The sequence below is a fragment of the Aethalodelphis obliquidens genome, unplaced genomic scaffold, assembly GCF_003676395.1.
Source record: "Aethalodelphis obliquidens isolate GAN/ISIS:26980383/991018 unplaced genomic scaffold, ASM367639v1 scaffold1013, whole genome shotgun sequence".
In the NCBI taxonomy this organism is placed as follows: domain Eukaryota; kingdom Metazoa; phylum Chordata; class Mammalia; order Artiodactyla; family Delphinidae; genus Aethalodelphis; species Aethalodelphis obliquidens.
This window is the reverse complement of record NW_020838924.1, coordinates 1-8,304: the sequence shown is the minus strand read 5'-3', so window position 1 is coordinate 8,304 and position 8,304 is coordinate 1. Positions and strand designations below refer to the sequence as shown.

Below are 8,304 nucleotides of genomic sequence, written 5' to 3'. Positions count from 1 at the left end.
GCTGAGGGAGAGAGTCTGCTGTCTCTAGGCATCTGCTAACCCTGGGAGGGGATGTGAAAACATCAGAAACAGAAAGTAGAAAACCTGGTTAACACAGGGCTACTTACATAATGTAATCACTGACACATCTGGATTATAGCCTCATATCTTTAGCTCACCCATTTCCTGAAGATGCCTGTTCCTGTTCCTGGATGGATCAGCTAAGTTAAAGGCAGGTGTGTGGGCTGCACCACATGCAGCTGTTCAGCCTCCAAGGTACTTGTTTATAGCTGTGCATGAACAAGGGTGCTCCACTCAGTGGGTGGAGCTGTGGGCTGTGTAGCCACCCTGGAAGACATCCCCCAAAATCCACCTTGTTACATTTTTCACTGATTCATGGGCACTACGCCATGAACTGACAGTGTGGTCAGGTGCCTGGCTGTGGGACAACTGAACAGTCAAGTCCCAATCTTTGTGGGGATAAACATTATGGCAAAACATAATGCTTTGCTCAGCACCCACAACCCCTGTTCATGACTCCTGCAGATGCCCATGGAAAACGGCCATTCAAGGATAACATCAATGGAATCAACAAGTGAATCAAATCTGCACTGCCCAGGTGGGGACCCATATCATGTGGATACACCATCACACAGGGAATGGTGATCCATCTACCTTCAGCATCAAACTCAAAATAAGGCCTAGCGATGCCAGCACCTGAGGCCAAGGAAGCCTGGCCAGTGTGGCTGACCGCCAGCTCCACAGCTGAGTGACAAAGGGAACTCCAGGGCAATAACCAGCGATGCCATCCCCATCTGCACAGCATACGTGGCATATAGTATTCCAGGACTCTCAGATGGTCTATGTTTCACACCTGGATTCACAAAATACATCCAATCCACAATGGCACTGCCTTACAGTAAGAACTACCGGCAGTGCAGAGTTACCCAGATCGCTCCCCGGACCTTTAATGCCCTGTCTCATTTCCAAGCAGTCGGTGCCATTGGGAGATGGAATGGACTCTGACAGGGAACCCTGAAAGGATAAGTGGACACCAAGGCTCACCTCCCAGCGGAGCACACACTTAAGGAAGGCATCTTGAGCTCTAAATGGGACGATTCCCTGGAAGACCACCTTCTAGTTACATAGAATGTTTAATTATGAGCCTTGGAAATGAGGGAGGAGGCCCACACAATCTGGAAGACTCTCCAACCACATGAGTAATCTTTCTCACCCCACTTTTCTTCTTCCCATGCACCCCTGGAAGCTCCTAGTACTGGAATTTGCAAGTTGCCCAGAAGAGCCTTGTGGTGGGTGAGATTACCCTAGTGCTCATTGTGCTGCCTGCCCTGCTGCTGGAAGGGCAGGAGGGACAGTGATGATAACGATCATGAACATGAGGTGACAGCCCCTAAGGTGGTCCTGCTGGTGTGGACCCCCTGTCAGGGCAGAGAGAGATGTTCTATGATGGGTCAAGGAGTATAAGGATGAAAAGTTGCTGGGCACGTAGGGAGGAGTCTGGGCACGTGGTGCCGGTGAGACAAGGGGAGGACTGGAGACGGGACCAGTGATCGCTGAGGGACTGGTCGTTCGATCACTTGGTTGTGAAGAGAGTAACTACCCTGGTGATGGGAATAGAAGGCCTTCGACTCACAGCGTCAAGGGTGGGAGGAGGCACCATTCACCTCTCTCTCAGCTTTTGTCAGCAGGGCGTCTGGCCACTTTCACCCAGACTGCTACTCTCATCCTCAGCTTGATCAACGGCCAATGAAGAGTCTTGATCTAAGGACTCTTGGAAACCTTCCCGCAACCGCTGGCCCCAGGAGTGAACAGCCTCCACCAAACAGGACAGAACAGACCTTCTGGATACTGATATGACTTTTTTAAGCCTCATCATGAAATTTTGAACTCTTTTATATATTTTGCACAGACTATAGTAACTGTTGTAAGTTTAAATGCTTGTGGGATTCTGACCCCACAGGAGCAAGACCTCCTGCTGGGCTTGCTGCTACTTAGTATGTGGAAGTCTGGCCTATACTCACCCACAACACACAAACTAGTCTAAATTCTCTCTTGTGGTGATAAAGAGTGCCTTGCCCTAGACTTCCCGCTGGCTTTAGAGGTGGGGTATATGCAGTTGCCAACTTGCTGCATCTGGGTTAATAGTAATACATTTAGCTGATTTGGCTCCAGGTGGGAGCCTGGCCAGTCTGTGCTCCAATGGGCCTGATCATCCTCCTGGGAGTCCGTCATGGTCACTCTCGTCTGATGTTGCCTAAGACACAGAAGACACTTGGGTCCACAGCCCTTCAGTACAATTAATTTGAGTATGTGAGGGGGCAGCCTATGTCCCTCAAAAGAATTCAGTTGGTTATGTGAAAATTTGGGGTATGGTATTGTAGGGCAATGGCTCTACCCTAGTGACCTTGCGTATACGCATATAGGCCCTGCAGGCAAGGCTTGAACTGCAGCTATCCGGATCTTGGCAGAAGGCCTTGTGGTCCTCCTTGGAGCCCACTGCCGGAGTACAACAGGCCCTTTGTCCTGGCCACCGCCAGCTTCAGTGTGGAATCCTCTAAGAAACTCCTTCTCCTCTCAGTTGAGACTGTGGCTAACTGGCTGAGTGGGGCTCTGTGGTAGTGGTGAAAAGATTCAAAGATATTATTTGGGTGTAGGATGGGGAAAGATGGAGCCCAGTCAGGTGAGGGGACGACCACTGTGATGTAACCGAAAGTGAGGTCTGGCTGTTCACCGCTCGAGAGCCAATAATGAGGCAAGGTTGGTGGAAAGGAAAGTTGGCTTTATTTCGGATGCTGGTAAGGTAGGGAGGGTGGGGAGGTTTGGAGGGTGTCCAAACGCCGATTCCCCGCCACTGACAATCAGTGGACAAGATCTTTTATAGACGGGGGAGGGGCTACATGCGGAAACAGTACCGTCAGCCCTGACGGTCATCTTGAAATTGCTCATGTGGCGGTCTGACCAGCGTCATCTTGATTGTTTTAAGTACAGTTAATCTTCAATTCCAGGGTCGGTTTTTTCCCATTTCCTTGAGGCCAGTTCTCGGAATTGTGGCAGCTTCTGTCATGTCTACAGTCTGGGCATGATGTAGTTAACTTCTTCCACCTGGTGTGGGTTTCAGTATCTATAAGACAGCTCACAGGATGTGGCTCAGAACATTATCTGTAGCCCTTGAGAGGGAACTAAAATTCTTTGTCTTTGCTCAGTGACTAAACTATTATTGTTTTGTTCTGTTTGACTGCTTTTCTTTGCTCCTGCATTTTTTCACTTCTCTGGTCAAACTTATTCTTTGGCTAAAGTTTTCTACAGACAAAAGGCAGACTGAGGACATGGGGGGCAAGGATCATAGGGTCCTGCTCCATTTCAGAGAGAGGAGTTTCTTAGAGCTTCTGTCCTTCCAGCCACTTTCTGTGGCTCCACACACAGAGGTAAGCAGTGTGCCCTGCTTGGGGAGAGAAGAGGGCAAGGAGAGGAAGGGCCAGGAAAGAGTCGGTTCCATGGTAGCAGGGAGAGTTAGGGAAGTTTTTGTTTTTATTTTTTGATGTTTTCTTTTTTTCTGTCTTTTTCATTATTTATGACTTTGTTGTTGTTGATCTTGTTTGCTGTACCATGAGGTCATAGCAGTCCTTCCTGTAATAGAAACTGACAGCATATAGAGACAGAACTCACTGATGACCATGCTTGGGGGCTAGAAATACATACATGTACAGAGCGAGAAGGACAGTGAAAAGATTTAGTTTACCTGTGAGAACCATCCCGCGGATGTCTCGTATTAACAAGTGCAAAATATAAACAAACACATAAACCCTGATCAAAACGAAAGCAAGTAATACTACCTAACATTAAAACACAGTGTAAGCAGCCGCATAGTACAGGGAGATCAGCTCGGTGCTTTGTGACTACCTAGAGGGGTGGGATAGGGAGGATGGGAGGGAGACGCAAGAGGGAGGAGATATGGGGATATGTGTATATGTATAGCTGATTCACTTTGTTATACAGCAGAAACTAGCACACCATTGTAAAGCAATTATACTCCAATAAAGATGTTAATAAATAAATATTTTTTTAAAAAGAAAAGGAAAGGACTATCACATACAGAAATGTGGACATGTGAAAAATAAATAAAACTAGTCTTTGGAACAAAAACAATAAATAAATAAATAAAATGCATAAGAGCAATGAAAAAAATAAAACACAGTGTATAAAATGGTGTGAGAAATTTAAGTCACTCGACAGTCTTTTAGTCAAGAAAAAGCTGTGTTTGTGTCCTTTTAAATTTCACCCTGAAGGGCTTGCAGAAGTGATGGTGATTAAAGCTGCCAGCCTTGTTCCATCTGACAGGGGATGCAGTTCAGAGTGGGCCAGTGCTCCTTTCTCATTCTCCGTTTTGGTGGACTTTCCTGCCAGCGTGTTGATGCCCTCCCCAAGCTCCGCACTGTGCCATCCTGTCTGTGCTGCTGAGGCAGTGAAAACTGTAGGGAAGAGAATCAGTACAAGAACACACAGCTTGAGTCTGCTGTTGCTGATGAAACTGAGCGGTGTCCTGCGATGGGAGCCACTCTTTCCCACGGTCTTTTTGGGTGAGTTTGGTGATTGCTCGTCTCTCCTGACCTCACTCCATTCTGTGATGTCATCACTGCTCAGAGAGGTTTCCTGGAGCCAACATTCTTTTCTTCTAAGGCATGCAAAGGGAAACTTTACCCTGGCAGCTCTGTAGGTCAGATGCCAGGAGGCTTGATGGGTTCCTCTGCTCTGTGTTCACAAGGCCCAGCTAAGACAGCAGGGCTGGATTCCTTTTGAGAGCCTCTGGGGGAGAATTACTTCCAAGCTCATTCAGCTTGTTGGCAGAATTTGGTCCTCTGTGCTTGTGGGACTGAGGTCGTGAATCCCTTGTCTGCTGGTGGCTGCCGTTGTTCTCAGCTTCTAGAGGCTGTCCCCAGGCTTTGGCTCATCTTTCTCCATCTTCAAAGCCATCAATTGCCAGTGGAGTCTTTCTCTTTCTTCCAATCTCTCTGACTTCTGAGGGCTTGAATTTCTTAATAATTTTTGAGCCAAGGGACCCATGCTTTCATTTTGCAAGTTATATAGCTGACCCTGGCCAGTAGTGGCTCCACCTCTCCCACAACACTTGAAGGAGGCCCCAGAAGCCATTCTCAGAGCAACTTACTTCACTCCATACTTGTCCAATGTGTACGTGTTGTCTTCGCCCATGATCTTGAGCATCCACAGGGCAGGGGACAGCTCAGGAAGGGAAGAAAGGGAGTGGGAGTTGGCACAGAGCAGAAAGGGACCCCCCAGAGCAGCCCCTCAATGCTCATAGCAAAGCAGGTCAAAAAGCTGAGTCTCCAGGCCTCTTAAAGCAATGGGCTGTAGGAGAGATGCAGGGTTGGCCAAGGTGGTGTTTGGTGGGCCAGACAGAGGTGGCCAGGGGCTCATCCAAAAGAGAGACAGGAGGCCCCATATTGGGCCAAGGAAAACTCACACTGGAGCCAGAGCTCTGTGTACCGCCATCAACCCTCACTTGACCAAGACCTGCTTCCCAAGGCCACACCCCCCACCGTGCCTTGGGCCTCAGTTTCTTCCTTGGCCTAATGAGACTGGTGGTAAGCCCTGCTTACCTGACTAGAGTGCTGTGAGTTCAGAGGAGGTGGATGTACAGGAGCCCTTTGTACCCTGAAGGACCAGACACACAGGTCACATCCTTGGACTCAGGTCTCCACAGACAGCATGTCCATGGGAGGCTGTGAGGAGGGACAGGACACAAGGGGCCCCAGGCTCCCCCCACAGTGTGGTTTCCATGACCATCCCAAGGATTACTGTTAGGGTTGTTGCTTTGGTGACTGGATGGACCCCAGGCACCCCACTCAGTGGTGCCACTGGAAGAAAACTCACTTCGATGAGGTTGCCCATGGGCACACAGGTGACCATCATGGCAGGGAGCCATGGAGGGAGCCCCTTGCTTCACCAGCTTCAGGGACAGCAGGGGAATCTGTCTCATGTCCACTTCATAGCTGGGGTTTCACACCAACACAGCATGGCTCTCACCAAACACAGCTCTAGCCCACCAAAAGTCTTGCCACCCAACAGCCCTCCTAGTCTCCATCCCCATCCAATCTACAATTCCACCTCCCCAGGCTCTTCCCTTGTGTGTTGTTTTAATCGAGCTCGATATTTGAAAGGAAGTTCTCCCAAGGGCGAGGGGTTGTTGCTGGAGCCATGATCAGTGGTTCTTAACTGATAGTGAGCAGTCAGAAAGGTGCCTTTAAAATCTCCAGATTACTTTATTTTGTTTTGGGTTTTTTTTTGTTTTCTTTTTCTTTTTTGGTTTAATATTTGTTGGCTTCCAAATTACTTTTTGGAAATAAGAAAAGCAGGTGCCACCTGGATCTATTGAGTTGGATCTGGGATCACGAGAAAGGTAGGGCTGAAGAAATGGAATCAAAGGAAATTGTGTTCTGATCTCCAGTCCATCCCTCTCCCCAGGAGTTGGTCCCTTCTCTCTTTACTTCCAAAAGCGCGTACTAAACGCCAGAACCTGGGTGGAGCCTCTGGAGGGGCTGTTTCTACCTTCCCAGGGCATCCACGAGCAGACTTAAGACCACCTCCACTAGGACATGCCAGTCTGTGGGGAGGGACCACGTAGGCACCCAGGAAAGGTGGAGGGGTGTGTGGGCCTCGTGTGAAGTGCCCTGTCTTACTCGAGCCTCCTGGAGGTTGATGTCTTTATAGGCTCAGCCCACTTCTTGCCGAAGCTCGTGGTCTCCAGGAGGCAGACCCTGAGATCCTGGGGGTTTGCAGGTCTTTGTCCTGGTAGAAGAATGAGGGAGGATGTGCCTTCTCAGATGTACCCGAGGCATCCAGAGTCCCCAGGCTCTGGGGAGAGAGCACCCTCTGTCACCCTCTGGGGATAGAACTGGCCTCGGCCCCCAACTGTCATCTCTACATCCATGTCCCCAGTAAAACCCACTCACAGGAATGGTACCCATGCCCACCAGTCTGCTACATGTCTGGGGCTGGCTGTGAGCATGGCCCTCTTCTGCAAAGCTCAGGCACCCTCCCACTCAGCCTCCACCCGGGCCCAGCTCACCTTATCACACAGCCCCAGATGCTGCGGAGAGGAGCTGGTTGGATGTTTGTTGTCGTGGCTGGTGGTGAGATCCGGAGCCGGAGCCTGGCGCAGGCTGAGGTCCTTGGACAGGGAGGTAGGTTGGCCTCAAGCTTGGCTCTGCAGCAGCAGCAGCAGCACGGTCGCCCTGATGCCACCAAGTATTCTGGCTACAGTGTGGCGGGTGCAGCCTCTGTTTGGTTTTATGTACCCACCCCCAGAGAGGGGTGGCACTGCCCTCCTGCCAGCTGGCCTCCTTCACCAAACCCCAGGCCTGGGAAACCCCAGCTGGGCTGAGGGCTTTCCAGGGGGATATAACCTGCTGCAGCTCCTTGCTTCACATGAAGTGGGAAGTGGGAAGGAAGAAGCTGACCCGGAGCAGAGAGAGGGTCCTGACACTCAGCCCTGACCCAAGTCTTCACCCTCACAGCAGCCGTGGCTGCCTTCCCTACTCACTGCAGAGGGCAGGAGGGAGGGCCGAATTCCCTCCCCTGGTCCCTGTGAGACGACCAGCATGGTGGGTGAGTCGGGGCATTTGGCCCAAGTCTTGCATCTCCTGTTTCCTGGATGGTAGATCCTTATTTGAGTGATTTAACCTGTAGGTTTCATTTTCCCCATAAACTGGACAACTCAGGGAGCTGGTGGGTGTTCCCCAACGTTTGGGGGCACAGCAGCCTGAGGTCCAGTTCCCCTTCCTGCCCAGAGTCTCATGACAGGAAGGATGGCTGGGAGGAGCAAAGGAGAGGGGCGCTGCAGGATCAGGCCTCATACCTGAGTTTGTTGGGGTGAAAGGTGCATGAGGATTTCTCAAGGACCAGATGTGGAGTCAGGGGTAAACCCACCTGGGGACAAGGGCTGTGGTTTGTCTCCCGAGAAGACCTCCGCTCTGACAGGCTGTAAGGACTAAGCCAGGAGAGCCAGACTGGAGGCATGGAAGGCAGGCCCCCACCACGGGAGTTGCAGTCTATGGACCTACACAGGATCCAGGGAGGATGGGGAAGGGGACTTCAGTCAGAAGAGTGAGCAAATGCAAAGTTTCAGAGGCAGGAAAGCACAGGGAGGATTTCAGCGTTACCTAATAGCCAGTAACCATGTGTATTGCTAATTATTTTCTACTGTGATCACCTTCTTTTCCTCCTTTGACATGGGGAAAGTACACAGCTTGACCAAGAGGCCACTGGGGCAACACCTGGACTGTGAAA

The 8,304-nt window shown here is 50.5% G+C and overlaps 2 long non-coding RNA genes across 2 annotated transcripts; one reads left to right on the top strand and one right to left on the bottom strand.

The window, feature by feature from the left end:
* The first annotated feature begins 3,116 nt into the window (after positions 1–3,116).
* Positions 3,117–8,284, top strand: LOC113616956 (uncharacterized). Its single transcript, XR_003431458.1, has 3 exons — positions 3,117–3,425; positions 4,405–4,577; positions 7,097–8,284. It is a non-coding gene; the product is annotated as an uncharacterized LOC113616956 (long non-coding RNA).
* On the bottom strand, positions 4,968–7,193 carry LOC113616957 (uncharacterized). Its single transcript, XR_003431459.1, has 4 exons — positions 7,085–7,193; positions 6,696–6,804; positions 5,165–5,670; positions 4,968–5,032 (listed from the first exon to the last, which is right to left on the bottom strand). It is a non-coding gene; the product is annotated as an uncharacterized LOC113616957 (long non-coding RNA).
* Positions 8,285–8,304: the final 20 nt, after the last annotated feature.